This window comes from Ambystoma mexicanum, chromosome 1p (genome assembly GCF_040938575.1).
Source record: "Ambystoma mexicanum isolate Mex_15411 chromosome 1p, UKY_AmexF1_1, whole genome shotgun sequence".
NCBI lineage: Eukaryota > Metazoa > Chordata > Amphibia > Caudata > Ambystomatidae > Ambystoma > Ambystoma mexicanum.
Genome location: NC_090921.1, coordinates 50,481,491 through 50,509,323, shown reverse-complemented (window position 1 = coordinate 50,509,323; position 27,833 = coordinate 50,481,491). Strand labels below are relative to the sequence as shown.

Sequence of the window (27,833 nt, the reverse complement as noted above, 5' to 3'; positions counted from 1 at the left end):
TTGCTTGAGAAGTGAGGCCTTCTTCAGGACAGGTACAGAGAGTTAATGTGTGCTTGCGTGAAAGGGAAGGCCTTCTTCAGGACATGTACAGAGAGTGAATGTGTGCTTGCGTGAGAGGTGAGGCCTTCTTCAGGACATGTACAGAGAGTGAATGTGTGCTTGCGTGAGAGGGAAGGCCTTCTTCAGGACATGTACAGAGAGTGAATGTGTTCTTGCGTGAGAGGGGAGGCCTTCTTCAGGAGGATTTACAATATGACAAATGCTTGTTGGAGTGACTGACATCCTTCCATAATGAGTGACTGAACATTATATATAACATGCTTTAATGTGTGCCTTTATGGAACATACACTTTTCTCTAGCGAGGGAGTGGGTGTTGTTGGGTAAAAGAAGGATCTTTTAAACGGAAAGTAATAATCTTCTACTGGGTCTTAATTGGTAAATCATTGATATTTGAAAAGAACATAGTACACATTTTTGTTGTGTTTCATATAATGCAATGGCATCACCAATCCAATAGGTTGTGGTGTGTTGGGTTCCATGTCTCACTGTTACCCTGTTTAAGCGTCCCTCTTTCTATCGCCATCTTTCCCTCACAGCATGGGCTTTGGTGTTACTCAGAGTGGTCCATTGCCTGGAAGTGGAGTCCACCCTGGTTAGAGGGCCCGGATGCCCACAGGCCTTGGCGCTTAACAAATATACATAAATAGGAAATAGAGGAAATCGTTGACCCATTCACTCCCTTGCATCACCCCTACATTTCTTCCCTTGTCCCTCATTGTCCACTCTATTGGCCATTGTTAACTGCTGTGCTCTTCGCTCAAAAAACCGGGTCCCTCCAGTTCCAATGCCCGCACCACGCCACATGAATCCTGTAGCCATATTTGCTGAGCCAAACCACTATGTGCTTCCTCACTCTGCCCGGAGTGCAGTGGGTGAAGAGGCACCATTGCATTTTTAAATTGATGGTGCCTGCAGCACGCAACCTTTGTGCTGTTGAAGTTGTATGCGATGCAAGGTCATTATCATCAGAATGCTTATTTCAGATATTTACACATCCATAAAACCATTACAATCACCATAGCCATTATATATCATAAAATCCCTAAAGTGATTAAAAGTAGACAAAACACAATAATGTAAAAACACTGACTAGTGTAAATTACAAGCATCCTCATCATAGAAACATGATATAATGTGATAGGTTATTTATAACATGCTTAATACCCAGAGGTTTCTAAGCGCGGACCCGGGGATCGAACCTGTGGTGCACACTGTTGTCTTGATTCCAAGGCGGGCACGTTGTCAATGAGCTATCCTCCCGGGAAATACATGCCTCCTGCCATGAAACTAAAATGCTATACCCCCATCCACTCGCAATTAGCTCTGCCTCCCCCTGGAAAAGGCAAACATGACTACCGGCCTTGTTGAACTTAGTAAGAACATTAACGCCAGGTGGTGCGAGGTGGTGCCAGGTGGTGCAATCTTATTCCGCTTTCTCATAATATAAACTATCAAATCTTCGCTCTAAGGTAAAAAAACAGCGGGCAAAGTGTCCCAAAGGCTCCACACATACAGTTCCAATTACGATCCTCCTCTTTGCACCTGCACCATTTCTGCAACACTGCCCCCAACTGGCAAATGTTCAATTGCATCTTGACAATGATGGCTCGGTGTAGACACACAGACACCTGATTGAAATATTCTCAAGCCCATCTACAAGAGCTAGGCGCATATATGCCCAAATGTGTGCTTTTGACACCACTTCATCCTCTCTTACAGATGCCACAAATGGCAAGGCTCTGCCTTTTATCATTATCTTAGGTATATTTCCAATGATTTGCTGGTCCTCAAAATATGACAGTCAAGGTAGTTTATGTAGCAATGATTTCATATGGGGCAGCCAAGCTACTTATTGTAACCATGCAATATAATACAATTCAATATTCTTTTGTTAAAAGGCTCTGATTGCCGGCCCATAGCGAGTCCCAGAGTAGAAGAGGTCTGACAAATTTACTATCAGAGAGATACGTCATAGCAGTTTGCATGTGCACAGAATAAACAGGCACTGAAATATTAATTAACACTCCTCTTAAAAAAAATATTTTCAGTTTTGTTAAGACAATCTACCCTTGAAAAACCCCATATGTCACACCCATAAATTCCCATTAGAATTACTCATACACCTTCAGCCAAAGTCTTGGCCAATCTAGAGATACCGCAAATAGTCTGATTCATCCTGACATTTCGCTTCACAATGTGGTCATCCCATATCAGCTTGTTAATTAATCTAATCCCCAGATAATCAAAAGCGATGCAATGTTTCAGACTTTGGCCTTCCCAATACATTGGGGAGCACCTTTTGGATCTGAGGGAAACGCACATTGTAAAGCACTTGGAATTGTTAACGCATAGAACTTCTTCCGTCATCAAGTCAACGAATGCCGAGCTCCTGGCACCACACCTTGGTACGTCAGCGGTACATGATTCTAAATAGGGGCGAGAAGGTTGACTTTTGAATTTAAAAGAACGGGCTGCAAGGACACAACCCTGCTAAATCCTTTATTTAGCATAAAACATTTGGTCATTTCACCGTCCAACCCATATTGTATGCATAATCTGGTATCTTCATGTAATGACTCTACATCCTTATCAGGGTTCTAGGTGCACCCAAAAAATGGAGAATCTTCCAGAGTTATTGCCTGTCTATGTGGTCAAAAGTCGAACTAAGATCCATGAAGGCCACATAGACAGCGGTGTCCAAAATATGGAAATGTTTGGCCAACCTTTGATACAAATGTAAACATTGATGTAAAGTGCCAGTTCCTGACCTAAAAGCTAAAGTGTATCATCAAGGATACTATTTTCCGATACCCAGCCTTCTAGGCATTTTAAAATTACACCAGCAAATTGCTTAGGTGTTCCATCTAGTAGCGTCACTGGTTAATAGGGGGATGGTACAGATTAATTCCCTCTTTTGTAAATCAGGACAATAATTACGATTTGCCAGTTGTCTGGTATTTGGTTGGTCAAAATGAGGGCATTAAACACCTGAACTAAGAAGGGTCCCCAAATATCCAGTTTTGTACAGAATAGGTCATCTGGAACACGGTCTTGCCCTGGTAATATTAAGGATTTCTGTATGTGGAGGACCTGCACCACCTCCCTGTTACTGAGTCTATTAGTCTATCCTTACCATGACTAATCACAGTAAGGTCATTCCTTTCCCTCCTGGCCATAACCTTGGTACAAAATAGATGTTGATAGTGTTGGACCCAGGTGTCCTCGGCTATGTGTACCTCAGGGATCCATAAGCACCCTTTGTCCAGGCCTTCAGTGTTTCTGGCCATGATGTTCCAAACATTTTAGCATCCGCCTTCTTAGCTGCTTCAGACAGAGTTTCCCACTTCTTGTTTGCTAAATCCCTCTTCCTGTCGGCTAGGTCGGCTAAAGTCTCGACGCCTAAGTCTAATTGCCTCTATATCCACTGCAGGTTGTTTTAGGGCCACCAAGGGAAGTATTTTCCCATTCTTAAAGTGGTCTGACAGTCAGGATCATTGGCGTATATTATTCTCTCTGAAAGGAACCATGGGCCTAAGCATATTCTTACGAACCATCATGAAGTTCCAGACAGCCTTCATGGTGCTAGCTGGAGCTACATCAGTAAATACACAAATCATGAGTTCCTTCCTGGCTTACACAATAACGTGTAAACCTAACACACTGCCATTTCTGCAATTCCAACTTCTTAGTCTGGACTTAGATCCATTTATGATATAAATGGAATGAAATAGCGATTTCCTCACCAAGTCCTCAGCTGTCACCCATTCAAGAGATAAAGGGTTGTGATTACTTTCAGGCCTTTTGTGGATTTTAAAATCATGTATACAGCCTCATCAACTCATTGGTTCCTACATGTATTCAATATTGCTGTGAGACCTACTGTTATCAGAAGTGTAATGCCCCGCTTAACTTGATTTAGATCACGCATTAACTGATCAGTGTCCCAGTTCGGCAAGAATCTCCAATAGTACCAGAACCTGTCCGATGTAATTTGATCAGTTAGGGAGGCTTTGGGAACAGAAAAGCCCTCTCGTCATTGCAAGGATGAAGACTTCTTCTCCAGTCCTTAGGCAAAGTGTAAAGCCCTCCTCCATAATAGTGGGAAAACGAGAACAAACACCCCCCAGACACACTTAAAATAAGGCCTTTTATTAAGGCCAATACACCCAATGCGGCTTTGCCCACTTTATTGTTATAAATGTTAAACATAATGCCCACCTATTTCTGCCCTTAAGGATCAGCAGCTGGATATTATCATTAGAGTTGTTGGATTGGTTAACTTTTCAGGTCAATGTTACCGAAACATAGAGAGGCCTCCCGAGAAATGCCTTCTTGAGATATTGATAACTGCTGGTATGAAGAATAGTCTGCAGCCTTGCAGATGGACTGATTCGAATGACCAAGTCTCTTGGAATAAGAGTATCTGGTAGTTCTTTATGAATGTTACCCAACTAGCTTCTTCAATCTTGGTTCCCAAGCCTGCAATGTTCCAGACTAAAATATTAAGATGTTCTTCACAACCAGCATTTCCATCCACGGGTCCTCCACACTCCCTATTAAGGTTGATTTTGGATGGGTCACTTACAGAACCATTTGGGGTATTCATTCCATGCTCGGTGTCATTATGTCAATCCATAGTATCTAGAGACTCCAGACAAGTAAACCTGTTTCTCACAGTGATATCACTAATAATTGACTTTCTAATGCCGGGGTCTGTTCTTAATTTAATGTTCCCATAGATCATTGTCTTGGTACAGTTGTTATCTACCGGCCTCTGGAGACTACTCCTGCCCTTTTGATAGACAAGCCAAAGGATAAAACCCCAGGTTAGTGCAATTCGATAATGTTTTCCCCTCCATCAGAGGTCAGTGACCTTGGCTGGCTCATTCAAGGTAATAGTGACACAGTCTCCATCAATCCTCTTAATCTCAAAGCCCGCCAAAGCAGATCATTTAGCCATCAGGACATCTCTTGCCGCAGATAATTTAACATTACAGATCTTGTTTATAGAGTGGGAGTCCAATAGTGTCTTCTGGTTAATGGGTGTTCACAGTAGGTACTGTGAGAAACCTGACCGTATTCCCCCTCCTCCTCCACTGGGATCTTAAATTCAGGTGGCCAGGGAAGGGCCATTGCTTTTGGATCCAGAACCTGGGGGTGGACAAGCGAGGGAGGATCACCTGAGTGGAGGGTCTGAGGGGATTGGGAGGAGAATACCAAAGGGTGAGACATGGTATTCCCCCTTTCCGAATTGTACACCAACCCGCTCTCCCTAAGCCTTTATGGGGTATATACAACAAGGCAGTGTTTCACAGCACAAGTCACACGGACGGGTACAAGGGAGATAAATAAACAATGGAAATAACAATTAATACATAGAAAGGGACAGGGGTCCTACTATTCCTTCTGATATTCATATTGTGCAAGTGCAGTGAATATAAAAGAGGGGTTGGGATGAGGGTAAGTGCTATAAGGGTCCCCTAGGGGAGGAAGTGCAAGAGGTGCCCGTTGGGGGGCAACAGGTAAGTACATGGGCGGGGATATCCCAGGGGAAGAGGGAGGTCTCCCGTCCAACAGGAAAGTGTGGTGCAGAGGTGAAAACCACAAGACAGGTGGGTGTCTGCCCTGTGGGCAGTGCAGGCGGTGCAGAGGGCAAATGGGTAGAAGACCTGGACCGTATTTGACTCTTGAGGGACCAGGCCACCAATCTCAGTGACACTCAGTTATACTGTAAAATGTGTAATTCTGACAGTAGAAATGATCAAGCTGGGTATGCTGGCTGCATGAGGGAAGCCAGGGAGCAGGAGGCTGCAGCTAGAGGAGCCACGTAAACCACAGGAGAATGGGACACCGGCACGCCGACCCAGTATGTCAGAGGAGTTTCAGCATGGCAAGGGAGCCGTTTCTCTATGCAGCTGGAGAGAGCTGTAACTTATTTGACGTATCCAGGCCAGTGCTTGTTCTCCTGGAATGTGTGCAAGTACCAGGGTTGCATGAGGGTCCGGTGGTCAGACCCTGATCTCAACACACCAGTCCCAACCAAGTTGCGTGCCAGCGCTGTGCTATGGGTGAATTTCATGAGAGAGAAACTCAGCAGTGTGTGAGTGGCTGTAGTGGGTACTGCAACAAAACAGGAAAAGTGTGAAAGACAGAGCGAGGATGCAATAGAGAGACAAAGTCCGAGAGATGAAAGAAAGTGGAAGGAAAAACAGGTGCGCGAGTGGCATGAAAGCATAAAAAACAGAAGAAAGTAAAGTAAAGGAGCGGTAAGCAAAGAGAGAATGCGAGCAACCTGAAAGTAAAATAGAATTATGCAAGCAGCACGACAAAGCGGAAAGGTGCAAGGGTGCATGGTAAAGTAAAACAGAAGTCTGCAAGTGACATGACGAAGCGGAACGGTGCAAAGATGCGCAGCAGAGTGTAACAGAAGTGTGCAAGTGAAACAGAATTGTGCAACAGGCACAGGAGAGCAGGAAATTGTGCAATAGCCACAGCCAAGTGGAAAGTGGCAATAAAGCAAGAACAGAAGGAAAAGGCACAAGACAGAAAAGATCAGAAACCAGAGGGCAGAGTGTAAAGAGAGGAGCCAGTGGTGAGAGTGGTCGTGCCTGGGAGGAGCCAAAACCCTTTGCTTAATGTTTGTGTTTTGTGCTTGAACATTTTGGTGAACTTTGGTTTGCGACAAGAGGGGCCTGAGCTTGGGGAAGGGAAACCTGACAAGCCTATCTAGATGATATTCTTGCATTTTCTTGTAGTCAGATCAAGCATAAACAACATGTCTTTCAAGTACTCCAACACTTACAGGAAAATCAATTGTTCTGTAAACTCAAGAAGTGTGATTTCCACCAACCTCAAGTCAGCTATCTGAGGTATGTTTTATTGGCTCAAGGAATCTCCATGGATCCAAACAAGGGCTCCACTATACTACAATGGAAACCGCCTCAGTTGGTCAAAGAACTACAGAGATTTATTGGCTTTGCTAACTTCTATAGAAAGTGTAGAAAGTGTATACAGAAATGCTAAAAGACTTTGCTTCTCCTGACTTCCTTGCTCAGGAAGGGATCAGTGTACAAGTGGTCTGATCAGGCTCAACAAGCCTTTGATTGACTAAAACATTTGTTCTCATCAGCACCCATTCTTCAATCCCCAGACCAATCGAAACCATTCATTATGGAGACTGATGGGTCTCACCACAATTTAGGGGCAGTTCTCAAAGAACCAACTTCTTCAGGTACTGAATACCTGATAACCTATATTATATATTATACTATTGGGGTCTCAGCATTCTATTTTGTTCTGTACGGACCATCAGAATTAAAAAAGCTTGCAATATGCTGAGACTAGAAATAGCTGACTGGCCAGATGGGCAATTTTCTTCTCCCCGTACAACATCACTTTCACCATCATCCCAGGAAAGTAAAATAGCCAGGCAGATGAACTTTCACATAAAGACCATCCGGAACCGTGATAAACTATTTCCCTGGGCTAGATTTGTGGGAGGGGTTATCCGGAACCTTGTGGCTTTCAGAGTGATAAACCATTTCCCTGGGCTAGATTTGTGGGAGGGATTAATGACCTTCTAAAAACGTTTCAACTTTCAACACAAGACCAAAAAGCACTGAGTCAGGCAGTTGCAACGAAGAGCCAGTTGATTCCAGAACAGGGATGCTATTATCATCATCGACAGATTTTCATACCCATCCTGTTACTTCAGAAGAAAGTCTTGAAGATGTGTCACGACACTGTAGCCACTGGACACCGAGGGCTGGTCAATACCCAGGAACTGATCCAACAATACTTTTGGTGGCCTGAAGTTAAGACACACGTCAAAGTTTAAATCTTCTCCTGTATGGTGTGTATCTAGACCAAGACTCCTCGTCGGGCCCCCTTAGGCCTTTTGGTGAATATGCCAGTCCTGATCGACCCTGGCAGGTCATCTCAACTGATTTTACCATTGAACTCCCGATGTCTAGCGGGGCTAGTACAATTATGATGACCATCGATTACTTCTCTAAGATGGGTCATTTTTAGGCCTTGCAGACAGTTCCCACAACCACCCTAATGGCCTGGCATTACATTTCCACCGTCTTCAGTACATCTCCCGGTATTGGGAACAGGTCTGCTCCCGTTTAAACATCAGAAGGGCTCTGAGTTCCGGCTATCACCCTCAGACTAATGGGCAGACTAAACGGCTCAATCAGACCTTGGAAACATACTTGTGGTGTTTCATCTCGGCAGCTCAAGATAATTCGTAGTACTCCTCCCATTGGCAGAATGTGGCCATACCGACGCTAAATTTTCAGTCTTGCCCTCCAGTCCTTTTAAGTGCAGTTACGGTTTTTATCCTGTGTGCTTTCCTGCCGTACCCATCAAGGATTTGACCTTTCCAGATGTGGATGCTTTGATGGGAGACATCAACAGGGTCATTGTCTGGCTCAAACAGCCCTGTCGGCAGCTCCTGAAAGGATGAAGAAGTTCGCTAATTACCATCGCACTCCTGCCCCAGGCATCTCTGTTGGTGATGAGGTTTGGTCAGCTTCCCGATTTTTGCCTCACCATTTGGTGCCATCCAAGTTGTTGCTTTGGTACTTTGGTAATTTCCGAGTATCGGCTGGTAGAGGTCCTGCTGCCTTTCGCCTACACCTGCTGTTGTCATGATCCCACACTCATCCAGTCTTCCATGTATCGCATCTTAGGATCCATGTTCCGGACCGTTTTCTCACGGGCTCTCAAGCTCGTACCCCTCCTATCCTGACATCCTCCGGACTATAGTCTGAGGTCTCGGACATTTGTGATTCCAGATGTTTTTGGGGATACTTGCAGTGCCTGGTAGATTGGAAGGGTTATTCACCAGCTGATGGGACCTGGGAGCTGGTGAACTCCCTGCATGTCCCTCGGCTGCTGCGCTGATTCCATCTTTTGCATCGCAGGCACAGGGGTTGCTGCTGTCATGAGCGCTAATCCCGAGGAGCCAAGACTGGCCCAGGGTCCCCGGAAGCAGGCTCATCATCCACACCCCCGGTTCCAGCAGACCCCTACAGGGGCCCTTTGGACCATGTCCTGGCGCCTCTGGCGCCAGGCTCATAAGGAACCACAGTCCCGGTGCCATGGGCGCCGGGCTCATATTCTTAAAGTGTGCAGTAGTGATTGGGTGGACTTACCTGTGGCAGACCATGCTGCATACTCACCTAGAACAATCCAAGCTGGGTGAAGTCCCAGCCACTGGCTGGGAGGGACCAATCCTCTGTTACAGGAACTATTTTCTTACCTGGGTGGAGCTGATGCTAATCCTCTGACACTGGAACTCTTTTCTTACCTGGGTGAGGCTGGAGGAAGAATACGCACCAAAGCACTTCTCCACTATTTAAACCACGGCCGATAGAATTCACGTGCTTCGCGTTATTCTGCAACAGCAGCAGGACGCTCACCGAGTCGGCTCCTGCATTCCAGGTCCAGACACACCCTCAGCTTCTTGAGCAGCAACCTGTGGATGAAGAAAAGGCACAGGAACATCTACTCACCAGAATTCAGCCACAAGAGTCCAGTCTCCGACAACCTACAAATAAAGACATAAGGTTAGAAAACGGGCAACACGCTCGCAGCTGCGCTCGCTTACCTTATTCATCCGTGATCACACCGGAGTTCACTGCGGCCTTCGCTTCGGCAGCATCGCAGCACCTGGAAGACAAAAGACATTGTTAGTGGTGTCCGAGCCGAAGTGGCCACAATTCAGTAATACTTACGTGCTTCTTCACGTGCAACAGCGGCGGCATCGCCCACAGTATCTCGGCACCTGAAAGAAGAAAAGGACATTATAAAATGGTGCTCCATCAGAAGCGGCCTCAGATCTTCTATACTCACGAGCCTCTTCTTGCACAGCAGTGGTGGTGTCGCCAACAGCTCCTCGGCACCTGAAGGACTATTACAAGGCACAAAAGGACACTGAGCCTAAACACTGAAATCATCCAGTGACGTAACTGGATTCCACGTGCCCCTGCACCAGAAGCAGGATGGAGAGCTCGGCTTTACTAAACCAAAGGTGAGAGTTCGTGGAAACCAGTCGAGAACCAAGAAGTGGGAAAAGCAGAAGATTGGTGGGAGAACTTATCCAACCAGCTTGTAATTACCCCTTTTTCTTCCACCTGCAGAAAACTCACCTTACAAGCCAGACAGTCAATATTCGGAGGTCCTGCCCAGAGTGTCTTCCGAGTTCTACGCCTCATCATAGTCATAGAAGCAACTTTAGCAGTCCAGTGTGGGTCAGCGCCTCTGTGGGAATCAGGTGAGCGTTACAGCTGCTCCTTGGAATCGGGCATACTGTCATGTCTCAGTTCGAGCACCACTCTATGTGGCAGTGCTGGAAACGTAGGATTCTTTTGGTTCTTTTTTATTTGTATTATACATCCATTTTCAGTCCAGGTGAGCTGAAGTATCCTAGTTGTCAAAGTGATGGTGCATCACTACTCTGCAAATACACTTAGTAAGTTTGTTCTCTCTATAAGGAATCTCCTTGTATCTTTGTTATCTCTCCTCTATGTTCTGCCTACTATAACTTTTGCTTCATTCTTACTCCTAAGTAGCTCAGAGTGCCTCACCTCAGACCGCTCCCCTTTCTTCCATGCAGCTCGCTCTCAGCTTCTGCGAGACGGCAAGATCTGCTTTGCATTTTCATAACAGCCAAGACATCATGGGGTTATTTTTATTTACCACCCGTTCAAAATCACCCATGCACCGGCTCTGTCCCGGTTCTTAGGAGTCGTGGCGTGGCATTAACAGGAATAGAGTAGACAGTCCGTGATAACGCTGATGTTGGCAACAGTCATCATCGTTTTACACAGCGTACTCAAGCAGTAACATCCAACTTCAAGGGTTTTAATCCCTGGAGGGTTTCCCTATGGTCACGGTAGTTCTCCTTTCGTTATTTTGGTGGAGGACTGGCAGTGACAAAGGGGGAGTTTTCTCAGTCTTCCAACCATCTGAAGCTGAGCAAGTCAGTTTTGCATGTTTTGGGCATCTCAGCAATAGTGAACTAATCCTTAAGTAATATTAACAGCTAGCCTTTTAAGCCACAATTGCACAGCACTGCATTTATAATTGTCTTGGTTACAAGTAGACATTCAAGTGGTTTTACGCTGAAGTCTTTTCTCTGTGTTTACTCTGCTGGAGGTGTGGCTGACCGTTGGAGCTCTGTTGGTTTGCTATAAGGAGTCATTTCACTGTGGAACTTGGAGCGGACAAGTGGAGAGTAAAGTGGTCATGCAGTGAACTCTTTTCTACGTATTTACCCTTCTGGAGATGTGACTGACTGCTGTAGCTCTGGTTCTTCACTATAAGGAGTCATTTCACCATGGAACGCGGAACGGACAAGTGGAGAGTCAAGTGGTCTTATGGTCCTGCGGCCCGAGGTGTGAGAGGAGTCACACATGTAAACCTGAAAACCATTCGCTCTACGAAAATCAAGATAGTACAAACTAACAAGGTAAACGTAGAGTGACTGATTCGGCTTGCTCATCGGGTGGATTCCCTTATTCCAATTTACATCCCTTGGTCCTCATGCATGGGAAATGGCCGCTGCTAAATTGCACAGCAGTAGAATGCTGATAACTGAGAAGGTATTGGCGGCACTGAAAGAACTGAATGAGACGTGCACCAAACTGTTTGGGATCACTCACCATCTAGGAGAATCAGCGGAAATGCTAGGGCCATTACCAGCAACAGGAGGCGAGGAGGAGCAAGCTCTATTATATTGGGCTAATTTCTCCCCCTTTTCTCCGAAACAGTGGACAGATTCTCCACATAATTCACAGAAATATTGTCCATGACAGCGGGGGTTACGCAACCCTCACTCGATAAGGCAGTACCTTCAATACACTTATGTTTGCAATCTCAGAAACATTTGTGTTTGAGCACGATATAAATCAAATATAATTTCATTTAATTTACAGGGTGGAGCAAACATACTCCAACTCCTACGCCCCTTCTTGTGGGAAATTATGTGAACTCATCACCAAACAAGCTGAGATCAATTCTCAAGCAACCGCTTTTTACCCCCTGTAACACTGCTACGAGATGAGAGTCAGCACTTGTATCAAAGATGGATTCTTTGGGGCCAGCATCCATCTTGGCCCTACATCTTGTGCTGGAATCATTGCTCAGGCTTTACGACATTGTTAAGGACGTTGTGCAGGGCAATGCAAACAAGTTGGATACGCTGGATTCTAATGTTGATCTATTGCTGGCAGGAATAAATAGTGCTTTGTCAGCTTCTAAACCTTCTAAAGGCCAGCAAACTACTTTTGACATCACTGTGGTGAAACCCGGTGCTTCAAGGGAGATTGAACCCAATCCAGTTAGGGTCCTGGTGCAAGACGTACAGGATACTAGCTTGTTATGTCTAAGCCAGACACCGGCTACTCCAATGGCCCTAGTGGAGGTCCAGTTTGTGGAAGACGATTCGGGCTTTGAGGTTGTCAAGGCTACCAAAGCTCCTCGGCTGGAACATCCTAGTGAATTTCAGGATGAGATCATAACTTCTTCCCCTCTAAATAACAGCAAGCTATTCTATCAACAAAACCATAGAAGGCGCCTAAGAAAAGGAAGGGTTAAAATAAAAAGAAAAGCAAAAATCTACCGCAGTAAACCTCAACAAGCGCAAAGGTGTGCGGAAATGTATTGCCACACTGTCTGACACTAAATCTGTTAAAGACTTAGCCCAGGAACAGCTCTTCCTAAACAACTCTCATGCCTCAACATCATCCTAGAGGGAAATATGGCCCATGCTGTGGCCCCTAACAAGAAAACCAAGACCAAACAGATCAAGATCATGACTTTTTTGGGAAATCGTATAGCTATCCCACCAACTGATGTACTGGAACCTGTGGAGGTGTCAGTATCGGCAGAGGTTATGCCCAAAGTACACCAACTAGCTGAAGAGTCTCTAACTCCTTCTCTGAAAGAGGTGTTGGGTTTGACTGATTCAAGTGTGCAAAACAAGCAGGATACAATTCAGGGCACGGTCATGGGCTGGAATGTGGTTAAGCAGACCAAGGACCAAATGTTCATGAACAGAAGCCTTATGATGAAAGACTTTCAGGCATTTCCATCGCTGAGAGCATTGCTGAGAGCATTGTGCTATGATGACATAGAGCGGGTTCTCTTTCCAAAAGAAAGGGCTAAGAGATCGGTATGTCACTTCACGTCTAACATAATATCGCAAATAGTTTGGCCAGAAAGACACCTGCTGAAATCCTTGGGTAATGACCTACACAACTTGTTATCAAGGCAGACAATTACTGACGTCCTGGCCCCTACAATTCCAACATGTAGTACTATCTCTTCACTACTGAGTCTAAACATACTTGAGGGTACATCAAAGTAATCTCTGCAGGATTGGTCTTGGCTAGATGTGGCTGTCAAAATGTTTACGAAGGTCCCGTCAGCCAGTAAAAACCTCTAGGATGGGGAACTAACAGTTGTAACATGGAACATGTGTGGGTAAATGAACTTAGCTAAGTGCGCTGAGAGCTACGGGAGTGATGCAAGTACAGTTTTTATTCAGGAATCCATGGTCACCAGCATTTTTCAGTTTGAGGGTTTCATTACATACTGGGGTGTGGGGGGCACTGGCCATAGCAATAGATTTGAATTTGGCCTCCTCCCATAGTGAGGAGGCCACAAAATGTAACACTCTATTGTCTGTCAGAGTGCTGTTTGAGGGCAGGGAAGAGCTGGTGCTGCTCGTGAATATCTATAGGAACCGTGCAAGCTACACAATGCAAGCGGTCTTTCAGAAGATCTTGGAAGCCTTCAAGTAAACAAGCCACCAACTATCATCATACGACTTTAACACCTGTTGCGCAGATGTTTTGTCTAATAAGGGTCATGATGCAGTGGGTTCCAATAGTTTTTTTTATGGATGCAGGACCTTCCACTATGTGGGACAATTACTTGCGGAACCGGGGCTTGGAAATATGCCTGCCTGGGGGAGGGGACCTCTTTTGAGGGGTGCCACACTTGGTGTAGGGGGTTGATGCGTTCGTGGATTGACCACGTTTAGGTCTTGTTGTACCTGGCTTCCAGGTGTGGCCCCCTATGGCACGGCCCCTTCCTGGTAAGCAAACATTCTCCTCTTATGATTACTCTGAGGGGGCCATTGTCAACATGAATGGCCTCACCACTAGTTTATTTGGTTAGGCCAGTTAGAGGCAGCTTGTCAGTGAACTGGAATGTATCCACATGTAAGAACTTTCTAGACATCTGGGGCCAGGTGGCAAGGAGGGAGGCTACTTTGGCTAAAGAATTTTCAGTGGAAATGTTTAGTTAAACTCTCAACAAATATCTTGCCCTATTGGTTACAAAATTGCAATTTTACTAGTACAAAAAAGTACTTAGATCTGTATAATGACAAAGTAGTGTTGGCAAGGAAAAAGAAAAGGCAAGACCTTAGGGCTCTCAGATTGTTGGTTCTGTCCACCTCACAGTATACCCTCTCTAGAAACCTCACTATATCTCGGTATAAGGCAATTGTTAAACATCTAAAGTGAGCGCACATATTGAGGAAAATCAGGAAATTTTACAGGCTTTGGTGGGGAAAAACAATGCCAATTTCTGGTCCCTAATTAAGGGACAAACCAAGGGCCATGACACACAGGTGGGATGCTCCACAACAGAGCAGATGTGGATCGCCTACTTTATGGAGAAATGTGCATGCTCTGTGGGTGATGTTGGCTGCCCAATTCCCCTGATTGGTGCAGGTGACCCGTGGCTCTTCCCTTGGGAGGAGGATGGCATTATATGACCCATAGGATGAGCAAAGTCCTCAAGAGCGCCAGGCCCAGATGGCATCCTACCCATGCTCATAAAGAAAGATCCACAGGCAGGGGTGTTGCTAGGACCTGGGGCTACTTTAATATCGGAACTGTCTGGACTGGGAGCTAGCTAGCCTTTTCGTTGTAGCTCCTGAGATTCTATCCGGGGCTACAACCAAATGACCAGGGGCTATAGCCCCCTTTGCCCCCCCCTAGCAACGCCTCTGTCCGCAGGTCTGGGTGGGCCATCTGTGGACACTATTTAAGAGTGCCTATGAAACACACAAACTCCCCTCTACGTGGCACCAGTCCATAATCATACCAATCCACAAACAAGGGGTCACCACTGCCCCTACTAACTTTAGGCCAATTCCCTTGCTAGATTCAACCAGCAAGAGTTTAGCCACACTATTACTCATAGAACTCTTACGGCTAGAGCCATTAGATCTTCACACACATTACCTGGTGGGTTTCCGTTTTTTTATGGAGACAACCCTAAAGGCAATGGTACTTTCGCATGTGTTGGCAGCAGTAAAAAAAGGGGTGGGGGGCGGGTGCAGTCTACATTGCATCAATGTCAAACACACTTGACACAGTGAGCCAGAACACACTCTGGAGGAAACCCTTTGAGTGGAACATCCCGTTGAAGACTTTTAGTGCTGTTACACAGCAATACAGTTCTGAGGGTAAAGCTGACCGGGGAGGGGGGCATTTTGGACACTCTTTGTGCTGATGTTTTGTCTAACAAGGGTCAGAGGATGTCAATACTTTTTTTTTATGGATGCAGGACCTTCCACTTGTGGGACAATTACTTGCAGAATTGGGGCTTGGAAATATGCCTGCCTTGGGGAGGGGACCTCTTTTAGGGGTGCCACAGTTCCCACATTTGTGGGTGTCAGGCAGGGCTGTGTTGTGGCCCCCACCCTCTTCAACCTGAACATTGCAGACCTGAACGCACTGTCACGTTTTCTGTGAAAATCGGCAACATGATTTTAAACTGGCTCGCATTTGCCGATTACATTATTTTGTTTGATAAAACACCAATAGGCCTTCACAGGAAGCTGACTCTCTTTCATCAATATGCCGTCAATAACAACTTGAAGGTAAAAGGGAAAAAATCTAAAGTCATAATATTCTCATCAAAACGGCACCCTAATGCTTCACCTGGAAGGTGGGCGAACATCCCCTGGAGCGAGTACAGTCTATGGGCCGCATTACACGGATGGCGGTATGGATTTACCGGTACCGGTAAAATACCAGTACCAGTAAATCCTTACCGCCTTACTACGAGGTCCCTTTGCGGGTTGGGGGATTTAACGCATGCTTTTTGCAAAGGGACCCAGGGAGCTAATTACGGTACCGCAATTTGCGGTACCGTAATTAGCCCCTTCCCCATTCCCATTATGCCCTATGGGGCAAAAATGGGAATGGGGAAGAGCAATGGTGGAAGAGGGAATTCCCCTTTCCGCCAAGGCGGTGTCGGTATTTTACCGGCATGAACCATGGCGCTAATAGCGCCATGGTTCTCCGCCATCCGTGTAATGAGGCCCTATGAGATACTTGGGCTTTACACGGAATCCTGGAAAACATTCTTGAAGGGAGTGTTTACACCACTGCTTGCACACATGAAAAGAGTGTATTCTCAGCTGTGCCGCTACTCCCTTCTTCTTTTGGTTAGGTTCTACCTGCAGAAGGTTGAGACGACTATTTTGTACCGGTTGGCTATTGTGCCATTTGATATGTGGTCATTTTTGAACATACTGCAGGGCCAGTTTAGGCTAAGAAAACCTGGCTTTGCCCAACTCCCTGCCGAATGTGTTGTTCAGGCATGAGCTGGGACTGGTTTCTCTAGCTGGAAGGGTGGTGTGGAAGGAACTGGCAGAGCATGCTAAATTTCACAACATGCCAAAATAACTCACATTACGAACATTTGGGGGAGATGAAGTCAGAAAATTCAATCAATGACTTTAGGGGAAAACATTCCAAAATGTTGCACTTAATAGGCTCAACCATGAGGAGCTGAAGATCACTCCAAAGGTGGTGAAGAAAAAGTTATTTATGAAGAGTACGCTAAATTCAGAAGAAACAGAAGGGGAAATCCTACAATATGTGCGTTTATTTAATTGCCTGAAGTTCGCAGGCTGTATATGCGCTTCCACTTTAACCAATTTCCAACTCTTGAACAGAGGTGCAAATGGGATAAACTCATAACCAACGTGAATTGTAGGTTATACACAGAGCATCCAGTTAAGGAAACAAACACTAACACATCTTGTTCTGAGTTGCACAGCATTGGGGAAAGCAATATTGCATTACCTGAGTTTGATAGAGTGTTCTGAGATGCTTTGGGCTAGTCTTATGTGGGGAAATGGGGAGAAACGGATTGTGTCTCTCACTGCACTACTGTTTGTTGTCACAAAAAAGCTGGAAGAGTCTTAGCTTACAGCAACTAAATGACAAATTGGGTTGAGGTCTAATGAACAGCATGTTTTCTTTGTTAACATAACTGTGACTTTATGTTAGGATTGGAATTGTTTTAAATTGTTTTATTTCTGAAATTTCTTTTTATACTGTTTGTGAAAAGTTTATTTGTAGAGGCTGAAACAAAAAAAAAATGTTGTGGTCATTTTAATTATCTCTTGAACTGAAATTGGTAGAAAGGAAAGAATTATGATTTGTGTTATTTTCAACTCACTTTTCTGATTTATTTATGTTAAGAAAAGTTTATTGTGTTGTGCCACAGATAAAATTAAGTTTGACATTTTATGTGTGAATGTCTATGACTTAAATAAATAAATACAAGTATATTTCCTGTACACTGGCCTGGTTCTTGGCTCGTTGTTGGCTCAGGGGGAGAAGGATCCAAGGGCCATAATATGTGTCTGAAGTAGGGCTGAATAAAATAATCTATTAAACAGTTTGTTGCGTGACACCTTGAGGGAAGGATCCTTATGTGTCGAGAGTAGCCTCTCAATAAACCGTTACAACTGGTAGAACTACACCTAAGGATAAGGCTACCTGAAACCAGCTATATGGTTTGCATTTCTTTTGAGCCACTGTTTTTCCTTCAAGAAGCATCCACATCCCATTTTGGCTATGAGTGAGGGCAAGTATAGATTTTGACACAGACTATCTTTGGTTTTAGACTTACATATATCAACGGCCCTTAGAAGCATCAGTTGAGGGACAACCCCCTTAGAGTTAGAGTCAGTGAGGCATTACACCAACCCAACAAAATGTTGCAATAAACGTTTTCAAACTGTTACTTTTGAGCCTGTGTCTCTCTTGATACCATGCCTACCTCACATATGGTGTTAGCAGTGGGATGCAACTAAACTGAAACAGGTTGGGGGACCCTGAAATATGAGAAACTAATCAGTAGAGCCTCAAATTCCACAGTAGCCGCTAAAGGCTCTGTTGGGTTTGACCTTTGTAGTAGCCGGTCAGAAACCACCCAGCCAAAAAAATATGTCTCATCCCTACTGATCTTGTCCTTATACCACCTCCAGGAACTTACATCCAGTTGGCTCCCAAGTCAGGACTCACATGGACATTTTGCATAAATGTCTTGGCAGGAGTGATGGACCCTGATTTTAGAGGGAACATAAAGATACTACTTTACAATCACAGAGAGGAGGCCGTTCATATCTAGGTGGGAGATCAAATTGCCCAGGAGATAATGGAGACAACCCCCACCCACATCAAAGGTAGAACCTGGACTTGATAGTGAACCTGAACAGCCAGATCTCTATCACATCTAACACTCCTTGCCCCTGGTCGGACCATCATGTCCTTGGTTTCACCTTCCCCTCGCTGAAACAACCCCTCCTTGCCTATACTACCACTGACATTGGCACATAGTTCCAAGAACATTTCTAAAGAGTCGATCTCTCCCTACCTTGTGCCCCTTGCCCCGAACACCTAGCCTCCTCAGACCCACAGATCTGAGCAGACATTTACACAAGCACTTTGAGCAAGGCAGTAAATCTGGTGGCTCCTATGCTGCCTAGAATGTCGAAGCCCACAGACTACTACAACCCATGGTTCATGGCAGACCCTAGCCTTGTGCACTAAGAAGCAACATGCGGAAGCAACTTGGAAAAAAGACCCCTCAGATCTCCCCAAAATGGCCATTAAAAAGATTTCAAAAGAATACAAACAGGCCATCACAGCAGCCAAAGGGGAAGTCTACAACACCAGAATAGCTAAAGTGTACTCCAACTCGCAAGCATTATTCAGAATACTCAGAGAGTTAGAGACCGCCTTCATAGCCCCCACTACATTCATCAAAGATGAATCCTGGTGCACTAATTTTCAGAATGCCATGCATGCTAAAATATGTTTACTACAGCAAGAAATGGAAAAGAAAACAAGCCAAGACCAGCCCTACCAACCACCCATCCATTACCAGATCACATTCCATACCCACTTTCTATTTCAGAGAAATCTCTGAACTAGACACTGCTGGCATTCACAGAAACCTAAAACCATCCAGATGCAAAGGAGACTTCCGCCCAGCAGCTATCATAAAAGATTGTTCAGAAGCACTAGTCCAGTTCACCATGAAATTAATTAATGCCTCTTTTGCCACAAACCTGGTCCCGGCATTCCTCAAAGAATCCTCGGTCCTCCTCCTACTGAAAAAAACATCACTTGACCCTGCGGTTCCCAACAACTATTGCCCTATCCCTGTAGTACCTTTTTTGTTAGTGATCCTAGATAGAGCAGTCTAGAACCAGATCCAACCCTACCTAGAATCAAGACATATCCTAGGGATGCATCAATCAGGGTTTCGACCAGCCCATGGTACTGAGATGGCACTACTAGATCTGAAAATCCAACTGGACTCCTTCAGGAATAACGGTAAACCAGCACTGCTCCTCCTATTAGATCTATCGGCTGCATTCAACCTAGAAGACCACAAAACGCTGTGCCACCACCTGACAGCCTCAGCCAATTTCTCCCATGAAGCTACTCTATGGATTGCCTCCTTCCTAGAAGGCAGATCCTTGAGAGTGTTCTATGACACAGCTAGCACACTCCCTATCCTTATTCCCTGCAGCATCCGTCAAGGTTCCTGTGTATCCCCTTCCCAACATTTTCACAAAACCCCTATTTGTCCTCCAGGATGACCTTTGCCTATCCTACACCAACTATGCTGATGATACCCAAGTCCTCCTTCCCCTATCAGGCTCTTTTGATGAAGACTCCAACATGCTCAATAAAGTATACTCCACAATCCAGTCCTGGATGGCGACTAACTGCGTATGCTTGAATGACGATAAGACAGAGATTGTGTTAGTTGACTCCTCTGTTATGCTAATAAAACTCAACCCGCAATTCTCCCCATTCTTGATAGATGGAATCCAGATGCCCGTCTCAGATGTGGTAACAACTATAGGGGTACACTTGGATGCAGCCCTTTCCCTCACCAAACAAGTAAACACAGTGGCATCATCAGCAGCCTATGCAGCCAAGCTCATCAATGCAGCAAGACAGTTCCTAACAGCAGAAGGTTGTTTGACTATAGCTAGGGCAATCGAGGGTGCATGATTGGATTACTGTAATGTCCTATATGCGGGGATCCAAAGAAAACCTTAACAAATTACAGGTAATTCAAAAGAATGCCAATGAATGCTTGAGCAAATCAGCCCCACAAAACCTATCTTAGAAAATTGAGAGAGTGAAGTCCAACAGACCGACGAGACCCTTTCATGTCCATTGACTGGCACTACCGAAAGTGAAAAAAGCTAAAGGCGGAGGGGTGTGCTTTCCGACAGTCATGGTGAACCATTGGAACTCCCTCCCCATGGAACTTAGAGCAGAAGACTCCTACTGGGCCTTCCATAAAGCCTTGAAAACATGGGTATTTGCCTAAATTGTGCTGCTACCATGGGAAAGTCAAATTCACCTCATATGTTTGCTTAATTTTTTTGTGCCTGTATGTTTGTCGCAGAGTCTCTCCGCATCCAATGAAGCTTTGTATCATGTAACGACAGCTGGACCAGACCAAAACTCAGGCTCACCTAGCCAGCAATTTCTACTGTCCGGGGATACAGGTTGACATTGAGAATTTCATTCTGACCTTTGAAATATGTTATCATACCAGCACTCACTTACCACCAACAGCGACTTTAAATCTTGCCCATCATTGAAGTACCATTCTCGAGGATTGGGATGGATATTATTGGGCCCTTTGAAAGAAAAATTGATTATGCCACCCGATACCCAGAGGTATTTCCCTGTGCATTAACACCAACCAGCAGTAAACTAAAATGTATGCTTTCCTTCTTCTCTCGGGTGGGCTTCCTTAAAAAAAACCTAACGGGCCAGGGTGCCACCTTTATGAGTAAGCTCATGGGGGAGATAAAAGAGCTACTTCATATAACTACCTTGAGAACGTCCGTCTATCATCCCGGAATGGACGGATTAGTTGAACGATTTAACAAAACCCTTAAGACCATTCTTAGAGAGTTAGTCGACAAGGATTGAACCAAGTGGGATCAAATGATCCTGTGGGCCTTGTTTGCCACAAGAAAAACTCCTCAATCCACCACTGGTTACTCACCCCTCAAATTCTGTTGTGGGCAAAACGCCAGAGATGTTTTAGACATGCTTTGAGAAACATGGGAGGAAAGGGAAGAAACCCCAATACCACTCTCCCAGAGAGAGTCCAAGTTAAAAGAACATATGAAGCTGTTTGATCGCTGGTACAAGACTACCTTGGTAGAGCCTAAAGTCAACAAAAGGTGCTTTATGACAAAAAGGTCTTGCTTAGGAAATGATATGATATGATATGGCATTCATTTCGCACATATACACAAGTGTTTCAAGGCACAACAAGGCAATAGAGTCAGAACAGAGGGAAGACGGAGACAACAATCCAACTAGGCCAGGTGGCATTCAGATTGTGAAATTGCATGGGAAAGGGGAAGGGGAAAGTGCGGCGGGAAGGGGGCGGGACAGTGCAGTACATGGGATACATTGAATAAATAACAATAAGTAAAAGTAAGGCCACTTGGTGGCAAGTAAAAGGGTAAGTGCAGACATCAGGTGTCAAGCGTTGGTAGTGGGACGGTTGGGATACAGAAAAACAGTCCCCAAGTGCGGGGGTTGGCAGGAAGGCAGTGTAGGTGTGCAACTGGCAGGGGAGGGGACCTGGGCCCGAGATCAGAGGGTGGCCAGGTAACCAGTGCAGTTTCAGTTTCAGCCAGGAGATGCAGCAGGGGAGAGGAGGAGAGAAAACAGAAGCAAAGAGAAAGGTTTTGAGGTGGGTCCGGAACCAGAGATGATTCTCCTCAAGTTTCAGGGAGGCAGGGAGGCTGTTCCAGAGGGAGGCCCCAGCCGAAGAAAGAGATCTAACACCAACTCTTTGCTTGGAGAAGCAATTGACCCTGAGGGATTTGGAGGCAGATGAGCAAAGAGCTCGAGAAGGAAGATATTTAGGAAGAGAGAGTTGAAGGTATTGAGGCCCCAGACCCCAGGAGGTTTTGTGGAAAATGCAGATAGTTTTGAACTTAATCCTCACAGCCACTGGGAGCCAGTAAAGAGATTTCAGTCCTTGAGAGATACAATCCCTGGGCTTGAGGCAAAGGACAAGTCCCACAGTCTTGTTTTGGATGAGTTGAAGAGGGCAGAGAGTAGATGTATGCAGATTTAGAAGGAGGCTGTTGCAACAGTCCAACCTAGTGAGAACCAGAGCTCTGGAGACAGTGAGCTTCTGGGGGAAGGAGAGGAAAGGAAGAATACCTCTGAGGAGGTGCATCTGGTATTGTGACTTCTTAGAGACGTCAGAGATGTGAGGAGAGAGGGAGAGTGTGGAGTCGAAGATGACCTTGAGGTTTTCAGCCTTACAAGTGGGAGCAGGAAGACAGTCAAGAGAGGCCTGCCAGAGGGTGACAGGAAAGGAGGAAGCAGGTGTGCCAATGAGGATAATCTCACTCTTACTGGTATTAAGGCAGAGATCATTGGCGGCACACCACTCCTGGATAGCAGACATACAGTCAGAGATGAGAGAAGGAGAAGAGGTGGCTGAAGGGAGCCTAGAAATGAGCTGAGTGTCATCCACATAGCACTGAAAGTTGGGGCAGAGAGCGGCAATGAAGTGGGCAAGAAGTGCCAGATATTAGTTGAACTGCCAGGGAGAGAGGTTAGACCCCTGGGGAACATCACAGGTAGAGCTATAGATAGAGGAGAGGAAGGACCAAAGTTGGACCTGAGAGGGTCGATCGGAGAGGAAAAAAGTCAGCCAAGCCAGGGCCTGATCAGTGATACCCAGGTTATCACAGAGACGGTTGAGCAGGATGGCATGGTTGACTGTGTCGAAGGCAAAAGAGAGATCAACTAAGATGAAGACACGAGGGGTGTTGGAATCGAGGTTGGACAGCAGTTATTCACGGATGTTCAGGAGAGCAGTTTCCATGCTTCTGACAGATTGATGGTCATGGAGACAACCTACAGATTCAGTGTGAAGATTAAGCTGGGAGATGACCTGTTTTTCCAGGACTTTGCCCAGGAAAGGAGTGATGGAGATTGGGCGATAGTTAGCAGGGCAGGACGGGTCGACAGAGGGTTTCTTAAGAAGAGGGTGCACAGGGGAGTGCTTCGGGGGGGAGGGAAGACTCCAGTGGTGAAGGAGTGGTTGGAGAAGTCAGCCAGAGCAGGAGCCAAAGAGTCAATGTGGTCCTTGATGGTTTTGGAGGAATAGGGGTGAACCTGTTTTGATGAGACGTTCATAGATCGGGCTTGTCTAGAAACCTCATCTGGGGAGAACGGGAAAGGAAGAGGAGGAAGGAGGAGAGGTGGCTGAAGAAGGGCTAGAGGAAGAGCAGGGAGTAGAGGGAGGAGGGGGAGAGGAAGAGAGAGATGACAGGATGTCCTGAGTTTTAGAGATGAAATGAGAAGCCAGAGCCGCTCAGAGGGCGGCCTGGGAGGGGACAGGCGAGGTAGAGACTGCAGCAGGATTGGCCAGCACCTTGCAGATTTTAAAGAGTTTGGCCAAGTTGTTAGATGCCGCAGAGACGCAGACTTGGATGTCGGCTCTCTTCTTGGTGCGGATAAGATCCGTTATTGTCTTTGAAGCAGGCGGCAGGCCAGTTTGTCAGAGGATGTACCTGAAACACGCTATTTCTTTTCAGTCACCCTGCACTTGTGTTTAAGGGTGACGAGGTCTGAGTTGTACCACAAGTTGCACTTGGCTTTAGGCTTCAAGCGGATACTCATGACAGGGACAAGAACATCAAGAGTATCAGATGTATGTAGAGTGGAGCATGGAAAGGGCTGTATCAGGGTGTGAGTCAGCCAAGGGCAGAGAAGGGGGTGAGAAAGTGGTAGAGAAAGCCTCAACTTACACACGCTTCATGGGTTGGATAACAGAGAAGGTAGGTGGCAGTGCTGGAGGTGGCTTGGTCAGAGGGGTGGAGAGGGTGAGCTGGGAGGAAAGGCGAACGTGATCAATCCAGGAGAGAGGAGTGGTGAGAGGATAGAAAGGGGAAGGTCTGAAGAGATCAGAACATCTAGAGTGTGCCCTGCAGAGTGAGTCGGGCCAGCGGGGAGAATAGAGAGTGACAGAGTGTCACAAAGGTCGCAAAAGAGTCCTGAAGAAGGACAGAAAGCAGGAGGAGTTGAGTGGTCAAGACCAGGAGGGAAGAGGAGAGGACCTCCCACTCAGAGAGGAAGGAGGAGATGTGACAAGATGGCCGATAGATGGTAGCCACAGTTAGGGAATGGCCAGGAGAGAGAGATAGCCTGCAGACGAGGCATTCGAAATAGGAGTAGGCCTGAGGCAGGAATCCACTCAGGGAAGATAAGAGCTACCCCCCCCTGGAACGGTTGGATATGGGCACAGAAAGGATCTTGTAGCCATCAGAGAGGAGAGTGGCAAATCTTGCGACAGAGCTGGCCGTGAACCATGTCTCAGATTCAATTTTTTTGGGCTATATTCAAAGGATCAGTAGTCCATCTTTAAGTCTTGAGAGCTATAATTGGAATAGGATGCCCTCTTAAGGTGCATCACTGCTGCGTGGCGTCCCATGATTTTACTATGTGCGTCGGCTGGGCAATGAGATTCTGGGTGGAGTACAACAAGCACCATTCTCTGCCTGAAGGAAAATAAAAACACAGCCACAGAGGAAATGTAACCCATTCACTGCTAGCAGGGCACAGCATGGGCTTATAAACCTGAAGAAACATATGGGGCTGACTACTAAATAAAAACCACCACAGAGGAAATGAAATAAAGGGCTCATCAAGTCCTGTCAAGAAAGTAATGGTTGTCAAAGCACGGGCAAAGCAATGGAGGAAAGCACACAACTGTTTGCTGTTTGCATTTGGCAGGAACTGCCCCCCTGAATTACCAATCACCCCGTACAAGCCACCCTCGGCAGCGTGGGGAATTTAGACAGACTAACCAGGACAGCAAGGACGAGTCAGACATTAAGGTACTGAGTTTGGAGGGGAACTTTATTAAACGTAGAATGGGGATACTGGCTTGGGGCTGGTGCTGATTTGAGCACAGTGGATACGTGTACATCTTTAATAAGTTATGCATTTTTGCATAAAAGCCTGTAAGGGCACCAACACTCCCCTCCAGTGTACTGGGCCTTATTTAAGATCTGAAACTGTATTGTTGCCCATCTCCTGGATTAACAACTTTTATTTGCATGTTGTTTCGCACCGCACCAGAGCAGCTCCAGAGCAGCTCGTCTGGGATGGTGGGGTGGTAGTCATGGGAGCTGTCTCTGCTCCGGGGAAGGAAAGAATACACCCTTGCCCGGACTGCTTATAGGGAATTGGGGTTGTTTTACTGCTGCAGAATTACTGAATGAGAAATGTACGTAATGCAAAATTGTTTGTACATTTCCCATTCGGTGTATTCATGTATTCACATTTGCAATTTTATACCAAACATAACAAGTGATTGAGCGCAAACTTTTTTCAAATTCAAAGCCTTGTAATTAGTGCTTGTTTTACTTATGGCCTCACTGCTGCTCTATGGGATGAAGCTTCAAAAAGTATCTGCGGCCATCCTGGTGAGTGCCCGATCCTGTGCTGTTTCCCCTTGTGTTTGCAAGCTGGATATTTTCATTCCCCCAATGTCTATTTCCTGGCTTTCTAGCATCATAAGGATTGCATTTCCGTCCACTTCAGTGGACCGCCCTCACGCTGTTTTTTTCCCTGTTGACGTCACAGTGATCATCACTCACAGATCATGATGGCTGCTTATATCGTTTCATGCTGGGCATCTTGTTCGTGACAGAAGGTGGGTAGTTACAACATGTCTGGGTTAGCAAACAGGGGATAGAGTAGAGGCCCCGGAGTATCCTCCATATACGATCTTGGGGTTGACCTTGTAGAGCAGGCATCTTGATTTAGTCCACAGATTAACAAATGCCCCAATTTCCAATTTCTGGTTTGCAACTTTCTCACAGGGCTACAGTACTGTTTTTGTGGTGTTTCCATTTTTGAGGGAGTATGACATTAACAGGCTGCATTTGTCAAAGTGCGTTGGTCCATCTCCAAAGAATGAAACAGCCCAAATATTCGGTTCTGTACGATGTTCCCCATGCAGGTGGATCTACAACCCCTTTTAGCTCTCTGTGCCTTTCACAACTATCCATTTGCATATCAGTCTAGTTCCTCCCACAAGGACAGTCCTTCACCAAAATGCTAGGCAATTTTTCTCTCCACAAGAGCACCAACAGCAACCACAGGTACACATTTTGAATGGGTTCGGCATCATCACGGAAAGCGTTTCTCTAGACACACATATCAAGGGGATCATGTCTGGAGTACCTTTCAAATATGGGTATGTCAAGCATTGCAATTTTTCAAACATTGTTGGAGACTGCCCTCAAGTACTGTCGTAAGAGCTTTAAATCTAATAATGGAGGAAATCAAACTGACAGACGTAGGCAGGGTACAACCTAGGGACGTTGGGACGCAAGACATTACATGTTCCTCTCAAACTCCAACCAATCATATAGTTATGTAGATTTCAAGGCTACCTTTAATGTGCCCCGTAGAAAGATCGGGTGCATATGACCATCATCATACACTCCCAATGAAAGAAGAGTTGCAAAACCTCCTACATTTACCCTAAATAAAACCTAGAGAAGAGGTGAGAGCACCGGGAACATTTGGCTACAGTGCTGAACTATTCCAAATCGAAGTGTTACTCAAAGCAACCAGTTGCAGGAATCTGATGGGGCAGTGCTCTTGTGCCTCAAGTGAGAGATCAGAGAGTTCTTGTTGGAATCCCGTGATATTGGCGCTGCGTATGCAATTGGTTAGGGATTATTGTTGTTCATGAGAAATGCTTGTTCATAATGTGTTGAATAAGAAGGACTCTTGCTCTAGTGTTGTGCCATTGGGTCTTTATTATTACTATGGGTGCTGACACGTGTTTTGACCACACTAGGTTCTTCATCAAGGCAAGTAAGGTGATTATCACTGACCGCGGGAGACTCGTACAGCTGGGGCACTCTGCCTTCTAAGAACCACTATTCAGTGCATCATACCAAGAATAACTCCAGGCATCACGCCTCACTATTCCAACCTCTCAGAATAACCTGATTTTGATGAGTATCTCCACAGACAGAATGTTAAAAGTAATGTCACCTTCATGGTCTTCAATTTATATCCCACTTTCTTCTGAATGGTGTAGTTAAAAACATTGATAATCTCAAGCAAGAAATCACATACAACACTGCCACTTTTACAAGTACCTCCATCCTCACTATCAGAACCCAGACACAAGCAACCCCCTCCAAATATTATAGCTCTGATCTCTAAAATCAGTACAAGTACAAGTTTGAGGGCAGGGAAGAGCTGGTGCTGCTCGTGAATATCTATAGGAACCGTACAAGCTACACAATGCAAGCGGTCTTTCAGAAGATCTTGGAAGCCTTCAAGTAAACAAGCCACCAACTATCATCATACGACTTTAACACCTGTTGCGCAGATGT

At 45.7% G+C, this 27,833-nt stretch overlaps 1 protein-coding gene across 1 annotated transcript in view; it reads right to left on the bottom strand.

The window, feature by feature from the left end:
- The window catches only part of LOC138579547 (microtubule-associated protein futsch-like), a 1,023,262-nt gene that overhangs the window by 28,682 nt on the left and 966,747 nt on the right, over window positions 1–27,833 (bottom strand). The gene's annotated exons all lie outside the window — the stretch shown is intronic.